Source organism: Euphorbia lathyris, chromosome 8, assembly GCF_963576675.1.
Source record: "Euphorbia lathyris chromosome 8, ddEupLath1.1, whole genome shotgun sequence".
NCBI classification, from domain to species: Eukaryota; Viridiplantae; Streptophyta; class Magnoliopsida; order Malpighiales; family Euphorbiaceae; genus Euphorbia; species Euphorbia lathyris.
Genome location: NC_088917.1, coordinates 14,661,936 through 14,684,793, shown reverse-complemented (window position 1 = coordinate 14,684,793; position 22,858 = coordinate 14,661,936).

The window sequence follows — 22,858 nt, the reverse complement described above, 5'->3', positions numbered from 1 at the left end:
GTTTGGTGGTCTGTCAAGGCCGCCTATCTCAAGTTATGGGAGAATTGTTTTTGGTCATTTGGATCATCTTCTGAGTTGTCATTCTGGAATTCAGAATGGATTTTACCACCCCTGGCTGAACAGCTTGGGATTTCTATGTCAGACCGTTTGAAGCTCACTGATAAAATCTCAGATTTTTATGAAAATGGCAACTGGCGGGATCTTCCGATGCTGGCTAGTCCGTTGCACCAGCGCATCCGGAATATGCATGGAAATGGCTCTGAATATGATTTATGTTTTTGGAGACCTGTGAGCAATGGCCTCTTCACGGTAAAGTTATTCTATCACTAGCTACGTGCTCCTCCGACTTTGCCTTTGGTTTTTCAGTCAATTTGGAAACCTTTTATTCAGCCGTCGCACTCCATGGTTTACTGGCGTGCATACTGGGGCACTTTACCAACTCATGATGCGCTCCGTGCTAGAGGTCTGCCTCTAATATCTCGTTGTTCGGTCTGTTTAATGGCTTATGAGACGAGTGACCATTTGCTTGTTCATTGCCCCTTTGCTTCCCAAATCTTGTTCAGCATATCGGCTTTATTTGGTAGAAGACTTGTACTTGATTCTTCTCTACAGACCCTCTTACAACACGCCTTCTCACACAAGTTCAGTTCGCAAGTCCTTTCCCTTTGGCAGGTCGCGCTTGTCAACGTTGTTTGGTTGATCTGGTCTGTAAGAAATGCTGCTATTTTTGAGAGCAAAACACCAAACATTCATAAGGCATTACACTATCTTTGGTCTGCAATTCGTAGCTCTGATAGAATTAGCAACGGATCGGTATGGAATTCTGTTGTGGAGTTATCTATTCTCCACAATCTCGGGTTAAACGCTCATCGTCATAGGGCCCCTCGAATCATTGAAGTTAGATGGCAGCCCCTTCCGTCTGATTGGATTAAAGCTAACACTGATGCCTCCGTGATCTCGGGTAGAGCTGGTTGCGGTGTGGTTTTTCGAAATAGTCAGGGGCATCCCCTTGGGTCATTTGCCTTCCCCCTTGATTGTGCTTTGGTACACATGGCGGAATTGCAAGCCGCTATTTTTGCAGTTTCAATTGCGAGGTCACGTGGATGGACTCGTCTCTGGATTGAAAGTGACTCGACTTACGTTATTCGAATTTTCCATGCCCGTGCGCAGATCATTCCCTGGACAATGCGTGTGGATTGGTTAAATTGTTTAGATTCAATGACGCATATTCAGGTAGTTGTCTCTCATGTGTTCCGTGAGGGAAATCAAGTGGCGGACGCTCTTGCTAATTACGGACGTCTGACCTCAGATTTACAAATGTGGAATACCCTTCCAGACTTCTGCTCCCTTCTTGCTAGAGATAATGCCCTTGGTGGGGATATGTTTAGATTTTCTTAAAACATTCTTTGTATTGGTTTCATACTTTTTTCATCTCTTCATTTATATATTTGGTTCTTTGCCTTTTCGGGGATGCCAACCTGGTTGGAATTCCCATTGGGCTAGATCCGTATTTCAAAAAAAAAAAATTAATTTACTATAATTTAGTATAACGTAAAACTAAAAAATATAAAAAATCATTTTATGAATTAAAATTTATTTTATCAACAAACTTGAATTCGATGTGATAGTCGAATAACAGTCGATCAATCAATTCAAATTTTCTGTTGTATGGAGTAAAATTGAATTTCTTGACAATGTTAGATGGTAAATATACACTTTCCCAAAAATGTCATGACCTTATCCCAATTAATATTGATTTGAGAATTTCGAAATTTAAATTGAATGGATGTTGAAATCCTGTTGTTTTATACTTGAATTATATCACTAATACTATTAAAATTATCAACTAAAAAAAACTTATAAATAATATATTTAGAAATCCTAATGTTATTATATAAAACTGAAAATATTATTAATATTATTAGATATTATATTGTTATTATAAATATTTTATAAATATCTTATAAATAATAAATTCAATTGAACTTTGTTTCAGTTCATTCATTAATTTTGACATAAAAACCGAACTAGTCGGAATTATTGATATATATTATATAAATTAAGATAAAAATCAAACCAATTAGATTAAAAAAAACTAAACCACATAGAGTGAAAAACCGAATAAAAAAACCAAAATTCATTAATTCGATAAGTTATTTCGGCTTTATTTGGTTTTTGAACACCATTACTTAAATTTCAAACCAACTAAATTCCTCTATACAAATATGTAAAGTATAACTTCTTCATCATATAAGTAAAGTGAATCTTTACTTTTCAATTTCCCTCAATATATCAAATGAAAACACATATAATTATACTCATTTTAACATATAAGTGTCAATTTACTTTCCAATTTTTCTCAATATATCGAATCAAAACTAGGGATACAGGATACAAATGGGACAGGTGGGGCGGGGAATGCATTTCCCATCCCCGTCCCCAAAATAGTCGGGGATTCTCCATCACCATTCCCGTGAGTTAGACGAGGACAGATTTGTCCCCCATCCCTGCGGATATCCCCATCCCCGTTTTAAAATACTATTTTCCTATTCAACATCCCCATCCCCACGAGGAATCACCATTTATATTTTTTCAAAATCAGCATATATTTCTTTTCTTTTTTCCTTTCTAATTTTAGGTTTTGTTCTAAAGAATGTATGTCTTAGTTTAGTTTAGATCAGAAAAAATATCAATTTAATCCTTGGTTAATATTTTATTTAATCCATTTATTTTACAATCATCAAGAATTGCTTGAAGCTCCTTGCATTTAGAGAATCTAACCGAAGCTCCTCCTTACTTTTCATCCTGAGATTTATAGACATTAAAATCTCATGTTAAAAGCGAGGGACTAAGGATATCACTCGCCAACTTACTAACATCAGCCCACAAATCCTTGCGAATTCCCGGAATAGGACTAGCATACACTGCTGAACACAATCCACCCCAATTTCCATCTAAAGTGTACAAGCTGGTTCATATAGTACAAAAGCTCAACCTTTACCTGCGCCGAATTCCATAAAAACCAAATTCCACTCAGAGAAACCCTTATCCCTCCAGTTCCATGATGGATATCTGTACTTGGAACATTAGAGGCCTAAATGAGCCTCTTCAGGTAACTGAAGTAAGAAATTTGATTTGTAATAATATTTTAACAACTGACTGTTGTCTACCTTTGATTCTGTCTTCCGGGTGAAGGTCCTGCGGAGGTCTTTTTTAGTGATCTAAATTGATTAAGGACAGTGACCCATGATGAAAGGAGCTATTGACCTGAGTGAAAGTGGTATTATCATAAGTGAAGAAAGTCATCGATTTACAAGGACTAACGACGATGAAGAATACCGGTGTTGTCTAACCTCTCTACTCCTAATCACACTTTTGTTCAAATCGATTCGGAACTCTTGAATTCCATGGTTTTTGGGGTGTGACTAGGGGTTCGGTGGTATAGCTCACGGTATACTTAGTAGGAAGAGGTCTTTTCTTCTTTTCAATTTCGAAACCGCTACGCCCCTCAAGAGGAGTCACTTTCACATGGATCGAAGGAGAAAAACCTATGAGCAATCCCTTTGCCTATCGGATATGCGACCTTCATTCACTACATGTAAAGCAACCTTCCTAATATGGGAACCCTCATTCCCACTTTACCCCTCCCCCATATGGGGGGCCTCGCTATCGCTTTTGGCTCGAGCTACTTTTGCTTCTGAGAGGGGCTAGCTTGCTGCTAAAAGTCTCCCTCCCAAAAGAAAGCCATGTCGCAATTGAACATACCCCCTTATTGTTAGTCCTCTTACCATCCGCCACTTCGAATAGTTACATGCCTCCTTACTTAACATATAGGAAAAGTGAATCGATAATGGAAACCATTCGGTTTAGATTTCCATCCCCCCCGATATTAAGGAGAAGGTCTCTGTTATAAAGGACGTTCTCCTTATGTCATCGGGATGATCATTTCCCTTTCGACGAAGCTTCTATCTTCCTTCATCTTCTTTCTCAACTAGCAGAAGTACTGAAACAACCACAATATGTACCCCTTCCAATTGAAAAACAAATTCTAGTTATTTATGCAATTGTCAATGGATTCTGTGATCGAATGCCACTAGAAAGAATTACTCAATATGAAAGAAGCATTCTAAGTACAATAAAACCTAAGCTACTACAAGCATTAAAGGGTGGATTAACGAAATAAAGAAAAGAAGAACTAGATGCTTTTATAAAAGAAGAAACTCAAAACCTAATATGAAGCATTGCCTTTTCGAACCGAACTACGAATAACTTGATCTTGTCCAAGCTAAGCTAGGAGGGTACGTAGGCAAGCTCGACAAGAGCACCAGTCAGCTTCAATGCTTTTCTTACATAGGAAGATTAAAAGGAAAGAGGATTGCTAAGTGAAGGCATTGTGGTACTGGACTTGAAAGAGACGAATGAGACCCGTCTTGACGGGTATCGAGGGAGTCAAGCAGCCTTTAATAAAGCATATGAGGAATGAACCTTTGGACCATCACTTCGGGGGAGGCCAGAAACATGTATGACGCAAATGCCACAACTACTCATTCTCGCAGTAGACACCCGAAGATGGTCATTACGGGGGATCGGTCAGCATCCATCTTACTAGGAGGTAAGGGAGATCGTATCGACTCATGTACTAGAGAGGAAAGGTCAAATCAGGGTCTCCATCTCGCCTTATTAAAAAAGTTCGGGCAAATCTACATTTTTAGAAGTTCTAGGTATAGCTCGGGAGATGGGATTGGCTGTTGGTATAATATAAGCTCTAGATGCTTGACTATTTCTTCACTTAGCAAGGAGTTTTTTGCCCTCTTCTTCATCAGGAACAGTACCTGCTACTCCAACTCACTCCTAGTATAGTTACTACAACTATGACTGTGATGTCTTTTCAAATGAGTGATTGTTCTAGTTCAACTATGATTGCAGTTTACTCCGTTAGACCTAGCTAGCCGTTGATTCAATGTCCTCAACATCGGGGCACCGTTTTTTTCATGTTTTCAACTAGGGAATTTCCCCTCGTGGTTAAACATGAGTTTGGAAATGTTCTGTACATCTCCTCGTCAATTTGTGCATGAGCTTCTAGTCTATGTCTCGCTGAAATGAAATTAAAGTGTCGAACTAATTTCGTATAGAAAGAATTTTTTTTTTGAAAATAAGTCTATTTAATTTAAGTTAAATGTCAATGTATAATTTTAATTATAATAGGAAATAATTGGGGATCTGTCGGGGATTAATGGGGCGAGTCGAGGATCCCCATGGGGCGGGGATACCACTCCCCATCCCCGCCCCATCCCTGTCACGGGGAATAAATCTATCCCCATTCCCATCCCACAAGGATTCTTCTCGGTGATTCCATGTCCGTATGGGAGCGGGTTGCCGATGGGGACGGGGAATCGCCGACCCACTTGCATCCCTAATCAGGAATATATTTTCCTTTCTTTTTTAATATTTATTATTCCTTGCAAAATTTTATTTATGTTGTACGATGCATAGAATGAGGTTGAACATATATATTTAATATTTGGTCCGACCCAACCCAAGCACGCAAAAGCCTAAATATAAAATGGGTTTGGGCTTAATATTTATCTCAAAACTCAAACCGAGCCCAACCCGATATGCTCTTATAAAAATTGTTATCTTTTTTTTAATATTTTACTTTGTACTTTGACATTATTTCTAGGTATCTTATTATAGTTTTATAACTAAATTAATTTATTGGGAAACAATAGTTGAATTACTAGTCGTTTAATTACCGAGTTAGTAAAGTGTAATTCTAATGTCACTATTTATTTATTAGTAAGTAATTATAGGGCATAATATCCATTCGAGTCCCCAAACTAAAGCTTTAAAGTGAATTAGAAGCTGAAACTATCAAAATCATCAACTCGGTCTCTGAACTAAGAAAAAATCATCAATTGAGTTATCATCCTAAAAAGAATTATCATTGGAGTCTTCAACGAAAATCATTCGGTTGAACAGTTTCATACTCTCTTTCCAAAATCCATTTTGAGCTAAAACAGAAATCATTACCGTTCATATGAAATAGTCACAATTTCTAATTTTAGGACATGATAAAAAAAAAAACTCAAATTAATGATTCATGCTTTATTCAATGACTTAATTGATGATTTTGATAATTTAAAGTGTTAATTAGCTTTGAAGTGTTAGTTTAGGGGTCAAAATGAGTGTTTTGCCTAATTATTGTTTTTTTTGTTATGATCTTACAAATATTAAATTTATTAATTATTTGCTTATAGATTAAATTTAATTGTTTATTAAAGATTGCGTTCACTAAGGGCCCGTTTGGTTCAGCTGTTAGCTAATAGCTGTTGCGGTTGCTGTTAGCTGTTTGCAGTTGCAGTAAGCTGTTAGTTGTTTGCAGTTGCAGTAAGCTGTTAGCTGTTTAATTACTAGTGTTTGGTAAAATTATATTGAACTGCTGCTGTTCGGATTTAAAATGTCTAAAATAGACATGTTTTAAATTAATCAACGATGAAATTATAAAAGAAAAAATGTGAAAAATACCTATAATGTTTACAACTAGGAATAATTTTACTCTTAACCTCTAAAATGGTGCAATTTTACCCATAACGCTAGCAGCTAAGAGCAATTTTACCCCTAACATTGACAAGTTGGATCAATTTCATATATTATTATTTATAAATTCGGTGAAATATTTGATTTTTTTTTGTCTAACTCGTACAAAAGACAATATTTTTTTTATTTTCTTAAAAAAAATACATGTCTAATCATATGTTTGTGATCTGTTACTAACGATGATAAAATGGTATGTAAAGTGTAGATGACAATATTCATGACCAAGAATGCAGTTTGATAAATTATATCTCAAATTGACCCAACTTGTGAATGTCAGGGGTAAATTTGATTTTGGCTGCCAACAATAGGAGTATAATTGCACTATTTTAGACGTTAAAGGTAAAATTGCTCCTAGCTATAAATGTTAGGGGTATTTTTGCACCTTATCCTATTATAAAATAAAAAATGTGTTACACAAATTAATAAAAATAATCTATATAAAAAATAAAAAATTTATTGAACGCAACAAAACATTGTTTTTTCGGTAATTATTTTGTAGAAATATCAATAATATTAAAGAATAAACATATTTTGTGGAAATAAAAAGGATAATTCTGTCAATAACAAATAACTACAAACAGCTGTTTATGAAAAGCTCCAAATAGGAGCTTTTCGTGAAACGCTCCAAAACGCTGCAGATTTCAGAAAAAACGCTAAACGCTGCGGTTATATAAACCTAACCAAACGCTATTTTTCCAGCGGTTTGGAGTGAAACGCTAAACGCTCCTCCCAAAAGCTAAAACAAACACCCTCTAAATTTTATCAATTAACTAACACAGACGGGTTTCTTCAAAAAAAAAAAACTAACACAGACGGGTACGAACCATGCTCCAATAGGCTTACCGGCGCATCCGCACGTTATGGACGGCTCGAATGCCAGACCGAAATGGGTGCTACTTTTATTTCGGCTCGTATTTTTTTTATATCTCAATTATCATATTATTTTCTTTTAAGTTAAATGAATTTTGAAATGTTTGTAACTTCCATAGCAAATAACTTCTGAAACGTTAGAACAGTTTAAGTCTCGTTCACGAGCATTAAAATTGCATAATTTGATTTTCCGTTAAATGAAAATTAAATTCGGAATACATAGATAAAGTAACATTACACTGTCTCCCAAAATTGGCAAATCCATTTTATTAATGTAAAAATGTGGTTACAACAATCTCAGAAACAAAAAACCATAATGATAACAATGAAAGAAATCATTTGGAATAACTGATTAATTTATAACAAAAGCCAAAAGAAGCAGGTTCCATGTCCCAAAACAAAGCAATCTCATCTTGAGATTTAACAGCCCTAGCACAAAAAACATTCATCAAACCAACAACATAGCTATTATTCTCTGCAACTTTTATATAAGAATTTTGAAAAGTTTTAGTCCTTTTAGTTTCTATGTAATCAAGCAAAACCATACCGCACTTATTACCTCTAATAACATGCTTAGCATGTTCAAGTTTCCATCCCCTAATTAAGTACATATTGCAACATTTCTTCCTCGGTCAGAGTTCAAGTTTCTCACCCGTAAGCACTTCACGTATCGTTATAATACGCCTTTTCTGCCACGGGTTTGTCAGGTCGAAGTCACTTTGGTTCCAGTCTCTTATTTCTACCAGGCTTCTCTCAACCTCAAGATTTGTTTCCTCTTCTGTCTTTGTTAGAAAAAATGTGTAGAAGAAAATTGTCCTCATCATTATTATGGTTGCTGGCTGTTTTTCTTCTCGCATATTAAAGATCTAAAGGTTTTTATGTATGTTCAAAATCACATTAAATTAATAATATTTTTAAAAAATAACAAAAATAAAAATAAATAAGACAAAAGTCATAATTTGCTTTATTGGCCAACATCAACATAGTCTAAAATAGGAAATTTGTTTTTTAGAATAAATTAGACAATGGTAATTAATCAAGTTTGTTTCATATATGTTAAATAATAAAATTATAATTTATCATATAATTTACTTTTAATGTTTTTCACTCTTTTTTTATCAATTAATATTATACTATTAAATGTTGCAATTAATTAGTTATTTTATTTTGTGACTACGTAAATCATTATTGGTTTACAATTAATAAATTAGTTTAAAACATTATATCAAGTAAACAAAAATATTAGAATTTTTAACAAAAAAATCTTTGAAAATATTACAAATATATTTTACATTTTTTATCCTTATTTAATTTGAAAAACATGACTTCCAAAAAAAACTACATATACTATTATTTAGTAAAATTTGATAATCTAAAATATATTATAGCATAATTAATTAACTTTCATTTTTTTTAGCAATTAAACAACTTATTTTTGGAGAAAAAACGACTCAATATTTACGTAATATATCAACATGTTATATTAGTTTAATTGTATAATTTAATATAGTTAATGAACTTGTAGTTTTTAGCTTCCTAAAAAAAAACTTGTAGTTTTTAACGAAAAAAATATATTATTTATAGGGTAAAGTACAAAAAAAAAACCATGTGGTTTCCGACTTTTGCAAACAAGGTCCCGTGTTTTAAAAGCGTACAAACGGGGTCTGTGGTACCAGCCGTTAACAAAGAAGGTATTTTTTTATGGATGCCGTTAAGTTGGGCTGACCTGTCACTTTGACTGAAAATTGCACCAAGAGCAATTATCTGGCTTGAAAAATTTTACTTGACAAATTTAGTTCAGTGCACAGAAAATTGAGAAAGAACTTTCCCAAGCATCAATAGCAATCCAACAAAGCCTACCAACTCAATACTTAGAACCATTATAAATACTTAAAGACATACCACAATGAACTGCAATCCTGGAAATTTTGAACCAGGGGTTGTATGGACCAAAAAAGAAGAGGAAGAGCGAATTTGGGGGATGGAATTTCTCAAGCCTTTTATACCACAATTGGGATGCGAAAGGACGAAATTGCCCTTGGTGCAATTTTAAGTCAAAGTGCCAGGTCAACCCAACTTAACGGCATCCATAAAAAATCTCTTCTTTATTAATGGCTGGTACCACACACCCCCATTTGTACGCTTTTAAAACACGGGACTTTGTTTGTAAAAGTCGGAAACCACATGGTTTTTTTTATACTTTACCCTTATTTATAATTAATTGTGTTTTAACACATTTATCATGTATTAAGATAATTAAGTTAGTAAATTTTTTTATTATAATATAATATCAATAACTTGATTTTCAGATAAAATGATAATCTTTTTTTTTTTTGTAACGCCCGGAAAAAAAAACACAAAGAAAAACAGGAAAAGAAAAACATGGAAGCAACAAAGATCTAACTCGTCACCATTCTAGGTAAGGTGACACCCCTCTGATCGTCAGAAAGAACCAGCTGGAGGCGCAACACACTCGTGAAAGCTCAAACTATAATAACCTGCGAAATTCGCCATCTAGTCAGCAGCCATATTTCCTTCCCTATAAACATGTGTTACCCTTAATTCCCAATTCATGGTTTTAAAGCGATGGCAATGTGTAATGATCCATACTAAAGGATGATGTGCGTGGATCGGATCGGTCATGAAATTAGCCATAGTTTTCGAATCCAATTCAATCACAACTCGCCTATGATCTTTCTCCCAGGCCAGATTTAGGCCAAAATAAAGACCCCATAATTCTGCTAGAACTGGTGAGCAGATTTCCAAATTCACAACAAAACCGCCTCTCCAAACACCTCTGGCATCACGAATGATGGGGTATTATGCCTATTTTAATATTATTTTAAATATTAAACAATTTTTAAATTTAAGTAAAAATAGTTTTTAATGAAATTAGAAGAGCTATTTTGTGTACAATGAAAACGTATATCATGAAAAAGTTTTTTTTTTTTTTTTTTTTTTTTTTTGATAAAAAAGCATATATCATTTTATATAGATACAAAAACATCAAGTACAACAAGAAAAGTAAGGAATAAAACCTTACATAAGTAAGGACTATGCCTATTACAAAATCCATAAAGGTAAAAACACGACTACCACGAGCAAAATAAACCATTAAAGGTAAAGATAAAACAAACATTAGATGAAATATATACTTCTTCAAATACCAAATTTGCAGAAAAACACATGTATTCCCATCTTCAGCATTTAAACTCTTCTGAATTTTCGGATCTAAGTCCTTTCTTTTGCAATCACGTAGATGTAGTGATCTACGTATAAGATCTATCATTTCTGCTCTTGCTAAACAGAAAAAAGTTATCAATGGAAAGATAACAAACAACAGATGCAATTTAAGCGGAATAAGTGATTTGGTGAAATATATGCAATTCAACTATAATTTATGGAACAAAGAAGAAGAAAAATAAAACAACAGAATGGTGCAAGGAGGAAAAAGGAAGACAATCTTCCTTCTTCCTCCTTAAATAGAAGACTACAACTTGAAAAAGAAGAAAAATTCAATCAATAGGAAGATTAATGGATGAAATTGGTGAAGAATTGATGAAAATGGAAGAGAAGGTGAAGAACAGTTAAAGAATTTTTCTTGGAGAGGGAAAGAAGAGAACGGTTCCTACCGAGTGGATTATGCATAGATTAAAGGGTTAGTCATGAAAAAGTATTTAGAATCACCAACTGAAGGTTTTTTTTTTTTTTTCAAAAATTTCAGTGTTCTGTAATTATTTATACAAACATTTTATATCACATGTATCCTAAAAGAGAGTAAATAAATACAAAATGAGAAAAATAAATACAAAATAATAAAAAATAAATATTAATGTGATAATGTACTTATTACCATATTAAAAAACTTTAAAAATATATATTAAAAAAATTCTTTAAAAAAAGATATAAAAAATTAAAAATAAATATTAAAGTATTATTTTTATAAGAAGAAGTGATAAATTTGGAACATTATAAAATTGAGACAATCGGAGTATACTACACAAATGTTAAACCGAAGAAGTGATAAATTTCATGGAATACAAATGAAAACTCCATTAATTATATATTTTTAAAAACTCCATTTTTTTTAAAAACCTCCATATAGTACTTTGTGACGTTAATGTTAAGCCCAATAATATTTCCTAAATTTTTCTTAAAAAAATATATTTTTTTTGTTTTTAATTGTTTTAAAATTTTCACACCGACAAATATAGTCAATAAAAGAATTATTTTTTTCTTCAAAAGTATAGGTTCTAAATTTATTACAATTAGAATAATCCAATCTAACTTTTTTATATATATAAAATACATGGTGAAAATAATTAAATTAAAGAAAATAATTATCCTACATTTAGGCAGATAAGAAAAAAAATATATGGTTTAGTTTAGAGGCTTGTAAGTGAAGATACCAGTTCCACTAAACTTACATATACCTGACTCCATCCAAATTTCGCCACTGTTCTTGAATGTAGGGATGTTGAACGGTCAGTTCAGCATGAAAACCGAATCAAACTAGTATGTTATTATCATTGGAACGATAATAAACAAAAGACTAGTACAAACAAAAGACACGGGTTAAATCATATTTTAACTACTGTATTTATCCAAATAAATTTCTATTAAGATATATTTAAAAATAATTTGTGTAATATTTTTAGTGGTAAAAACTTTGAATCTGCTAAAAAAAAAAACTCTCTAATTCTTACTATATATGTTCTCATAGAGTCGGATTTTCTTCTCCTATTTAGAAACCAATCAAGGATGGACTCTCAAGACACGTGTCTTAAATTTATCTTCTTCAACACACGATCTAAAACCCTAAATTATTAGATTTGGAGCATCCGGCCCAAACTTTTCATATAGACCCAACGAATAATATTCACCCGTTATCCATTTCCATTTGGCTTTTTTTTTTTTTTGCTTCGTAAGGGTATCCACCGTTGACAACAATGACTATCCCTTTCGCAGATGGTTTGCACCTCTATGGGTGGGACTGCTGGTCACGGAAATTCTTTCCATTTCCAAAGGTGAGGATCGAACTCTGGACCTTTGGTTAAGGGAGGAGAGCCTTTACCACTCCACCACAACCTCGTGGTTACCATTTGGCTTTTTTAAGAAGAATTTCCATTTAGCAAATCTCATATTTTCTTAATGTAAAAATGTGGTTAAGAACTTAAGAAAACATTCCAAAGATATTCTTTCCAAAAAAAAAAAAAAATCCTAATATATATATTAATTATTATAAGATTGTTATGGCAATATATTCTTTCCAAAAAAAACATTCCGTTTCACCGTGACTTCCGTCACATTTCGGACCAGCGATCAAAACTTACTGTTTCATCATGACTTCTGTCACTTTTCGATCAAATTTCTTCATTTAGGGTCTAAAAACGCAATTTACTAATTTGGTGTCCTTTTTGTAATCTTCTTAATTCTTTTCCATTTCCAACAGTCAGCTGTCATATTGCCTTCCCGATACGTGTGCACAAAGATGACTCTCCATTGTCTGTCCCTAAGCGTTTTGCACATACTGATAAGCCAGGAGAAAGGATGATGATCTTTCGTATCACTAGTCATAAATTGCACAGCAATCCTTGAGTCCAATTCCACTATCAGATTTCTTATTCCTTTATCCCAAGCTAGATGTAGTCCCAAGCAGGGACGGATCCAAGATTTGTAGGCAGTGGGGGCAACTATATATGTGATGTAAAAAAATTTGTTAAATTGCGTGTTAAATTGGAAAGCTTAAATTGCTAAATTTAAAATGCTAAATAGCTAAATTTCAATTAATTATAATTTATATTTCACCAATGAGATTGCCATGCTTTTTTCAATATCTAATGAATAATCCAGCATTGGAAATCAAAGCAAATATGCAACTGAGAATACAAAATGATTCTCAAAATGAAAAAATCTTTGTTTATTTCACCATACAATTACTAAGAATTAATTCAAATTCAACATTGTTATTTCTCTGCTTACAAAATAAGTTGCTTCATGTCTAACTATCCTTTCTTGGTAATAGGAGGAATTGACATAGTATTAACTGAAAGTGACATTAATAGGAGGAATTAACACCAAATCATAAAGTGTCAAACAAATACATAAAATAGGAGGAATTAACACCAAAATTAAAAGGGATACGGTAACAAAATAGGTTTAAGGTTTTTTGGGAAGTATCAATTTAGGCTTCACGTTCAAAATAGCAACAATACAAGCTTAATGTTTACAATATCACATCAATTTAGGCTTAACGTTTACAACATAATAGTATCAATTTAGGAATTACTAACAGAACGTGACACGTCATCCGTTAAGTCTGCAAACTCAGCGTCACGTCACATAAGGTTCCAAAATAGGTCTAAGATTTATAGAAAGTATCAATTTAGACCTCACGTACAAAATAGAACCTATATAGACTTAACGTTTACAAAATAATATGAATTTAAGCTTAACGTTTACAAATTCATATTATTTTATAAACGTTAAGTCTATATTGGTGCTATTTTGTACGTGAGGCCTAAATTGATACTCTCTACAAACCTTAGGCCTATTTTGGTACCTTATGTAACGTGGCGCTGAGTTGGTAGACTTAATTGATGACGTGTCACGTTTTGTTAGTAATTCCTAAATTGATGCTATGTTGTAAATGTTAAGCCTAAATTGATGTTATGTTGTAAACATTAAGGCTATATTGGTGCTATTTTGAACGTAGAGCCTAAATTAGTACTTTCCCAAATGCCTTAGTCCTATTTTGGTATCTTATCCCAAATTAAAATCATATGCTTCGTAATAAGCAAATAAGAATTAAAAAAAAATTAACAGGAGTAAAGCCCCTTTATATACTTCATAATTAGCAAATCAAAGGAAAAATTAACAGCAGCAAAGAACTATCCTTCCTGGTTCAAAATCGTTTGGAGGTTGAGGGTTAGGTTAGAGTCCTAAAAGAAAAGAAAGAAAAGAAAGGAGTCAGGGATCAGATATGGTATTTTCAAATTTTTTTTGGTTTGTTCGTTGCTGTAATAAAAAGGAAGGAGGTAATTGTAAAAACAAAAATTCTGATTTATGATATACGAAACGACGTCGTTCCACTTAAGTGGAACGGCGCCGTTTTATGTACCAAAATTAGAAAAAGAAATCCTAATTCAACTTAACCCTACCCTTCTTCTTCTCTCTGCTGTGCAAAGAAGCTTCGATCCCTATAATAATGGCGGCACTTTCATGGAGATAAGCTGCAAAAATTTCAAATTGATACCTAGGGTTTTATAAATTCTTAGATCTCAGTGGAGGCAAGTGTCCCCATTGCTCCCACTGTAGATCCGTCTCTGATCCCAAGAAGGGGCCTATAATTCTGCTACGGAAGAGGTGCAGAGGCCGATGTTCGCTTCAAAACCACCACACCATAACCTAAGTTTGTTTCTCAACAACCCGCCTGCAGAAGCTAACCTAGGATTCCCTTTGCATGCTCCGTCAGTATTTAATTTAATCCAACCCGAAGGGTGCCAAGCGATCCAAATTAAACGTTGACCAATCAATGGGCCACCATTCAGTGTTTTTTGGGTCCGATGGCACAGGTTAATTAATGAATTTAGATAAACCTGTGCCATAAATTATGGCACAGGTTAGATTTGTCGTTATTACAATATCGAACACAATAAAAAAATATTTTCTTAATATTAAATACAGGTTTGGCAACTCTAGCCTATATTCTCTCTCCAAGAAGACTTCTTGAGATTTTTCATTTGTCTGGTTTTTTGTTCGGGCAAAAATCAAGACTTTGTAATCCTTATAGCTTAAAAACTACCCCATAAATATTTTCTCAATGCTCACTTCACTCAAGTTCATAAGGGCCTTTGCAAAAACTCACCCCATCACAAGATCAAATTGAGAAATTTTGAGCACTTTTCTCAAAGATCAAGTATTTTGAATTAAAACCTTTTAATAAAAGATAAGCCAAATATTTATATTAACTTGTTAAATACTCACCTCTTTACTATGATTTTCTTATTTAGGAATTCATTCTCTTTCATTCCTTTAGATGATTCGTATATGGTCCAAAAATGGTATTCTAGGCTTAGTTGGATTTTAGCATATGATTATTTATTAAATAGATTTTTATTTAGTTAGAATCTAAATTTGTCTATAATACGTATTGTATTGTGTATTTATATTTCTATATAGGGTAGAGGTTATTGTGTATTCTTATTACTATACAGACTTTTGTATTTATCACTATAAATAGAAGGTTCTAAACCTAATCACAATTAAGTAAATTCAGTATATTCTTATACGTTACATTCTTATACTTCTCTCTCTATCTTCATTTTATATTTCTATAATATATTCATCGTATACCTAATATACATTTAACATGGTATCATTAGTTTCAGCTTCCGCTTCCTCTGAATCAACCGATGTTCCTCAATCCACATCCTACAACCCGACTTCAACTTCTCCCTCCATCATCGATGCTGCCTCCGCCTCCACCGCCGGAGTCCTGCCCTGTGAGGTGCCATTGAGATCGGCGGGGGACACTTCGATGCCAAAGGATTGAGAATAATAGTAATTGACAATAGCTTTTTTTTTGTAAATCAGAAAGCATATCTCGAATACATTGGGATTGAGGTATTTATATAGATTTACGTAACCTTTGAGAATTTAATGATGTTGTACACGAACAGTCACGCTATTAATGCTCTTTATCATATTCATTGCTTATTCTTGGAGTTTGTCTGTTCCTGACATTAATGTCATTAATGGCGATAACCTTTGGTTCTCTTTGAGACCGTTTCGGGAAGGTGCTGGGACGAATCCTTATTGGCGAAGGGTTGATGGAGAATCTTGTCCTCAACTCCGTTTGGTGTATGTCTGTACAGGGCGTATCTTGGTCCAAGTAGGGATACAAATGGGACGGAGATTCCCCATTCCCGTCGGTGACCCGCCCCAACGGGGATGGGGAATCCCCGATAAGGATCCCTATGAGATGGGGATGGGGATACGTTTGTCCCCCGTGATGGGGATGGGGCAGGGATGTGGAAAGGTATCCCCGTCCCCACCCCGTTAATCCCCGATGAGGATCCCCGATTATTCCTCATGATAATGAAGTTTTTTTGGATGATTTAAGTACATTTTAATTAGATGATTGGTTGTTTTCAATTTTTAGTTTTTTTTATTTGAAAGATTTGAGAATGGTTGTTAATACTTGGTATTATTAAACGTTTTTGTCTTTACTGATTTTTAAACGGTGATTCCCCGCGGTGAATGGGGAATGTGGATAACGTTTTTGGAATATTTGTAAACTGTGAATGGGGATCCCCGTGGGGACTGATACGAGTAATATGAACAAGATTACGAGGCTAAACATTCATGGAAAAGAGCATCAAAGATCTAGTTTTCAACCAAAAATGGGAGAAACAGGCAGAAATAACAGTTCACGAATGATTCCTCTCGAACAGTTAAGATGAGGAACAGAACAACATAAACAACAGCAGATTAGGTCAAGTTGGTGGGTCACGGATTTATGCGCGGGTCAATCAAGATAAAGGAGAGAACAGAATGTGGATAGCAAGGCAACATCAATCTTGTGCCAAGTGGAGGGTGTTAATTTAATTGTCCTTTGTAATAGGTTTTAAGTACTCTTTTGCCTTTTGTTTTAGGGTTCATTTTGTGTCCTATAAATACTTTGATAGGTAGTTCTAGGTTGGCACCTCGTTTTCAGCCACCTTCTTTTATTTTCTGCATTTTTATTTTGCTATCGGAAGGAATATTTTGGGAAGAGCAAGTTGTTCACTCAGGAAAATGAGTGAGTAGTTCATTTTGCAAGCCTACTGTTAGACGAGGTGCCGCGGCCTAATCTTCCGGGCGGACCGGGGGGTGGACAACCTCATGGCTACGTAAGCGGTGATTGGCGCCGAAAGCAACCAATCGTGGAATCAAGCTGCTCGGCATGACCGGAGCTCGGAGATATGGAAGAGTCGCCACCCACGAATGGGAAAATGAACACCGATCCCTTGCGGGGGACCGGCGTGGGTTCGGGAAACTTAGGTACGAGCCGAGAAGGCTAGCTCCTTTCCGGAGAAAGGCTACTAGGCACCCCGACATCGCCCGGTTATGAACCACCGGCCTCCTACTCAGCATGTTAGGCGATAACGGACTAATCGTATACTTCTTTAAGTTTAAAATTCATTTGAAACCCTTTTCTTTCTCTTTTTGGAAATCATTTTGAGCATATGATATTGAAAAGCCACATCAGTAAAGAATCACCCATTTATGTTTATACATACACAGAGAGGGGGAAGAAAGAAGTGATTTATTTACAACCGTATTTAAATGTTATGTTGTGTGTCTATTCTACATTGACTTATTTCCCCAAAACGATGTTTATTACATGGTTCGCACCTTAATCGCCGTTGGAACGATTTAGGTGCGTTTTAAAACCCCGTTCGATGAAGCTTACCCGAATCGCCGTTGGAACGACTCGAGTAATTGAAAACGTTGAAGTAAAAGCCTTTTAATAAGAAAACATGGTTAAACATACAAGTCAATTTTATTTTGTACAAATTCTTTAAGAAAATGGTTCAAAACTCTATTATTTGCAAAGAAAACGATTTTAATTACAATGATCCTTTAATCCGCCTTTGGAACGGATTAGGGTTTTAAAACTTGGTATTTTGAAGACGATTTGAAATATTAACAAGAATGACTCCATTTATTTACATTACAAATCTAAAAAAAAACATTAGTTTAAATAATTCAATTGAAAACTCTCTTTTTGGTGATTTATTTTCCCCACTTACTTTAATGGACTCTTTAACTATTATAATTACAATAAACTAACATTTACACTCCAATGAAGCCCTCTTGAAACATGGACCCATGAATGGGCCAAAAGAATAAAGAAAAGGGTTTTAGACCATATATATATATATATATATATATATACATTTAAATCAAAAAGGAATATAAGAAAATAAGATTTAACCAAAATCACTATATGTATATGACGATAATAAACACAATATATCTTATACTTTGAAATGTGAAAATAATAAGTAAATCCTATAACTAAGAAAGTAATACTTATCTAAAAATAATTTAACTCAATAATCACTAAATTAACCCAAATATTCTAAAAAAACTATACATATATATACATAATTAATATAGTTTAAATATCAAAAATACCATATGCTAATGTCTATCCATTATTTCTCAAAATATCAAGTAACTAATATTTAAATATGACCTAAGTTAATAAAAAAGGGAAATACATATATATATATATATATATATTTATACTTATATTACAAAATAGAATAAAAAGAGATATACAAATATTCTAAAATAGATATATATACTAAAGTTCTAAAATAAGTTGGAAAACATGTATTACATAATCATATATATATATATACTAAGGATTAAAAGTCTAAAAGTTAAGAAAAAGGGACTGAAATGGCATTTTTTACATTTTGGCAGATTTACCGACGGAAAATCCGTCGGTAAACAGCCTTTAGTGACAGAATTGGCAAATTACAGCAGCACTCCAATATTTTCCAGATTTGTTCAAAAGCCTTAAATTAAATCTAATTCGATCGTTTTGGACTTCCGAACTACCGAAAATGGATCATAGTCGAAAACGGAAGTTCCTAAAACGATGTTTTTATTTTAAAACATTATTTGGAAATTTCTTTTAAATTAAAAAACTTATAATTACAACGTTTTCGACACCCGAACTACCTTTTTATCGGATCATGGTTCGTATTGGGATGTCAAAACGAGGTTTTTATTTTAAAACAAAACCGAATTTTATTTAACACGAAACGAAAATTAAATAAATATGCTAACTAAATAAAACGTGACAAAATAAATAAATGATTAAAGGAATAAAAAACTATAACATAAAAAAAATAAATAGAAGGAGAGAAATAAATTAAGTAAAGAGTCTTAGTCCTCGGATAATACCTTTAATTCGGTATCTGACAGTCGAAGCCGATTGATTCCACGAACCGCGAGCTTCCGTTTTTTAATGAAAATTTAGTAAAAATTGAACTTAGGAAATTTGCAATTTTTGAGAAAAAAAATATTTTTCTCAAAAAAATCCACTCTCTCTCTAAAAATGTTTAGAGTGAGAAAGTTTTCCTCTCTCCCCAAAAGCCCCCCTTCCTCTTGGGATCCGTGCCCTTATATAGGGAAACGGATCCCGGAACAATGGGCGACGCCCAAAAAAATTTGGGCGTCGCCCATTGTGGTTGGGCGGTCGCCCAACCTAGTGTTGGGCTACCGCCCAACGGCGTTGGGCGAGCGCCCAACGGCGTTGGGCGAGCGCCCAACGCGAGGTTGGGCGCCCGCGCCCAACCCTCGTCGGGCGTCCGCCCGATGCGTTGGGCATTCGCCCGATGCGGTTGGGGGCCCGCCCGGCGACCCTCGGGGCGTGCCCCGTGCCGTCGGACGCGTCCACTCCGTGGCCGCCGAGCGCGCGTTCTGCGCAGCTAGACGCTCGCACGTCGCGGCCGCCGAACGCGCGCTCCGCGCTGCCAGGCACGTGTGCTCAACGGCCCCCGAGGGCGCGCACCGCCAGCGGTCCCAGGCATTGCTCGGGCGTCGAGAGCGTGCCACTCGCGGTGCGTTCGACGGACGCCGCGCGCACGTCTCGAGCCGTCAAGCGGGCGTTCGACCATCGTCGTCCGCGTGCGGGATGCCGTTGTGTGCCCGCGTCGTGCCGTTAATTTTCCCCAGCTTATTATTCTCTATATATTTTTCAAAACTTCCGGAATCAATCGCTTCGACTGTCTTGTTTCAGGTTTTCGTCACAGGTCCTCCGACTCGGTGTCTACAGTTGCCCCTACTTTTCTATTTTGACAGTGATGTGTGTGGTTCGAAAACGTTTTTGCTAACGTAACACATGCAATGTAAAACATATAAAAGTAAAAGACACGTAACGAGTAGGAGGAAACATACCTGACCTTTGCGCTGCGCGCTCCGGCGTTGCTCTCTGACTGCATCAGACTCTGCTTCGGGCTGCACCCTAGTTCACGACCGCGGGGATAATGGCTAAATAGCTACCCTAGTTTACGACCGCGGGGATAATGGCTAAATAGCTACCCTATTTCAAGATTGCGGGGATAATGGCTAAATAGCTACCCTGATTTACGACTGCTGGGATAATGGCTAAACAGCTATCCTATTTCAAGATCGCGGGGATAATGGCTAAAAAGCTACCCTATTTCAAGATCGCGGGGATGATGGCTAAACAGCTACCCTGGTTTACGACTGCGGGGATGATGGCTAAACAGCTACCCTGGTTTCAAGGTTGCGGGGATAATGGCTAAACAGCTACCCTATTTCAAGATCACGGGGATAATGGCTAAACAGCTACCCTATTTCAAGATTACGGGGATAATGGCTAAACAGCTACCCTATTTCAAGATTGCGGGGATAATGGCTAAACAGCTATCCTATTTCAAGATCACGGGGATAATGGCTAAATAGCTACCCTATTTCAAGACCACGGGGATGATGGCTAAACAGCTACCCTGGTTTATGACTGCGGGGATGATGGCTAAACAGCTATCCTATTTCAAGATCACGGGGATAATGGCTAAATAGCTACCCTATTTCAAGACCACGGGGATGATGGCTAAACAGCTACCCTGGTTTACGACTGCGGGGATGATGGCTAAACAGCTACCCTATTTCAAGATCGCGGGGATAATGGCTAAACAGCTACCCTATTTCAAGATTACGGGGATAATGGCTAAACAGCTACCTTATTTCAAAATTGCGGTGAAGATGGCTCAAAAGCAATTTTGGTCCACGACCGAGAGTCAAATGGCTAACAAGCAACTTCGGCCTGCGACCGAGAGTCAAATGGCTAACAAGCAACTTCGGCCTGCGACCGAGAGTCAAATGGCTCAAAAGCAACTCCGGTCTGCGACCGAGAGTCAAATGGCTCAAAAGCAACTCCGGTCTGCGACCGATAGTCAGATGGCTCAAAAGCAACTCTGGTCTGCGACCGAGAGTCAAATGGCTCAAAAGCAACTCTGGTCTGCGACCGAGAGTCAGATGGCTCAAAAGCAACTCCGGTCTGCGACCGAGAGTCAAATGGCTCAAAAGCAACTCCGGTCTGCGACCGAGAGTCAAATGGCTCAAAAGCAACTCCGGTCTGCGACCGAGAGTCAAATGGCTCAAAAGCAACTCCGGTCTGCGACCGAGAGTCAAATGGCTCAAAAGCAACTCCGGTCTGCGACCGAGAGTCAAATGGCTCAAAAGCGGATTCTGTTTCTGGATTTTCTTACCACACGGTTGTCTCTATTTTCTCACTAGAGCCATCATCTCGACGATTCGATGGGCACACGTCTGAGTCCGAAATGAAATAGACTACTAATTGTTTTTCTATTGACTGTCGTCTGTATTTTGACTGGTGTCACTGTTCTGTAAAAATTAGCTGTTGTCTGGAATTGTTGTTTTGACAATGTTAGTCGCTGTCTGGGAGAAATGCAGACTGAAACGGACTGCAAATCGGAGGTCTGTGCACCTGGTAATTAATTATTTACTTTTTACCTTTATGTCAAATCGTACTTTTTTCCTATTTACGGAAATGCCATTCCCTTTTCCTATATAAGGTGGTGGGGTTTCATTTCAACCCCACACCTTCTCTCTCCTCTTTCTCTCACTAGACTTCAATTTGGATTATTCTCGGGATGGGTTTAGACGAATGGGATGGCACTAGAGGCATGGACGAGGTTTATGTGAACCTGGATAGAGTGGATACCTTCCACGACCCTACGACACATTTGAGCAGGACACGCTGCAACGAGGTAAGTGGTTTCTCACTTTTATTTGATTTGAACTCTAGGCTTTAGCATTCCTATACGAACATGATTTGCATGCTAACTCTTAGACTGCCTTAGAGGACTTTAGTTAGAAAACGTGAATTCCTTTATTACGTAACACTTGTTTGTTTTTGTAAGAATGCGCGCTATATGCATGTGAATAGTACACTACGAATTTATGCATGTTAACAGTAAAAACGATGTGAATAGTAAAAACGTGAATAGTGCACGTGAATAGTAAGCACGTGAATAGTAAAACGTGAATAGTGACAACGTCAATAGTACAAACTTAGCTAATGCACGTGCATAGTAGAACTTGAACAGTGCATGTGAATAGTGACAACGTGAATAGTAAAAACTTAGCTAATGCACGTGAATAGTGACAATGTGAATAGTAAAAACTTAGCTAATGCACGTGAATAGTGACAACATGAATAGTAAAAACTTAGCTAATACACGTGAATAGTGAAAACGACGTGAATAATGCACGTGAATAGTAAAAACGTGAATAGTAAAAACTTAGCTAATGCATGTGAATAGTGCACGTGAATAGTAAA